The sequence below is a fragment of the Elephantulus edwardii genome, unplaced genomic scaffold (assembly GCF_000299155.1).
Source record: "Elephantulus edwardii isolate Elephantulus edwardi_28Jun2011 unplaced genomic scaffold, EleEdw1.0 scaffold00213, whole genome shotgun sequence".
NCBI classification, from domain to species: Eukaryota; Metazoa; Chordata; class Mammalia; order Macroscelidea; family Macroscelididae; genus Elephantulus; species Elephantulus edwardii.
In genome coordinates, this window is record NW_006399963.1 from 1,185,303 (window position 1) to 1,186,667 (window position 1,365).

At 42.9% G+C, this 1,365-nt stretch overlaps 1 protein-coding gene across 1 annotated transcript in view; it reads left to right on the plus strand.

Annotated features, from left to right (window-relative positions):
* Nucleotides 1-1,365, plus strand: part of ERCC6 (excision repair cross-complementing rodent repair deficiency, complementation group 6) — a 227,095-nt gene that overhangs the window by 81,621 nt on the left and 144,109 nt on the right. The window lies entirely within an intron of this gene.

The window sequence follows — 1,365 nt, forward strand, 5'->3', positions numbered from 1 at the left end:
TACGCTCCAGTGCAATCTTCAGAGTTTCTTCTGACATCCATTTTGGTCTTTTCTTCCTCTTCTGTCTTTGTAATGACCGTTTACACTCTTTCTGAGTGATATCTTTGACATCCTCCCACAACTCATATGGTCTTCACTCATTAGTGTTCAAGGCCTCAAACCTGTTCCTGAGATGATTCTGACATTCAGGTGGTATGATATCAAAGTCATATTTTGGCTCCTGTGGATTTGGTTTAATTTTCCTCAGCTTCCATTATTTTTTTCAATTCATACCCTAAAGCCCTTATTCTATTTCCATTTTCTAGCTGTAATTGTTACATACAAGCAAGATTCTGCTGAAATTTATCCAAAAATGACTGGAGCAACATGTCTGCAGAGAACTGCCAGATGTGCAGGGTGGGTTTAGAAGAGGTCGTGGTATTAGAGATATTATAGCTAATGTTAGATGGATCTTGGCAGAAAGCAGAGAGGAACAGAGGGATGTCTATCTGTGTTTCATTGACTGTGCAAAGACTTTTGACCGTATGGATCATAACATGCTGTGGCTGACTCTTGAGAAGAAGGGGAATTCCAGAGCATTTGATTGTGCTCATGTGAAACCTATACTTGGATCAAGAGGCAGTCATCAGAGCAAAGCAAGGAGGCACTGCATGGTTCAAAATTGGATAGGGGGTCCACCAAGGATGTATTCTGTCATCATATCTTTTCAATCTGTATAATGAACAGATCATTAGACACTGGGCTGTACAGGGAGGAATGTGGCATTAGGATTGGTGGAAGATTTATCAGCAGCCTGTGTTGTGCAGATGACACAACCCTGCTTGCCGAAACTGAGGAGGACCTTAAATGCTTGCTGGAGAAGGTCAAGGACTGCAGCCTTCAATATGGACTGAAGCTCAACATCAAGAAAAAAGAGCATCTCACCACTGGGCCAATTGGCAGCATCAATTTGGATGGTGAAGAGATTGAGATAGTTAACAGTTTTAGTTTACTTGGTTCCACAGTCAACACTCTTCTTACCAGCAGCCAGGAAATCAAGAGATGAATTGCATTGGGAAAGTCAGCTATCAGCTACCCCTCAAGAGTACTGAAGAGCAATGATGTCAGGCTGGAGACTAGGGTGCACACAATCTGGGCTATAGTCTTCACAGTTGTGTGCTGTGCATTGGAGAGCTGGACAGTGACTAGGGATGAGAGAATTGATGCCTTTGAGATGTGGTGCTGGAGAAGAGTGTTGAATATACATACCATGGACTTCTAGGAGAACAAACAAGTTTTTCCAGGAGAGGGTGAAGCCAGAATGCTCCTTGGAGTCAAGGATTCTGAAGCTTTGTCTGACATACTTTGGGCATGTTGCAAGGAGGG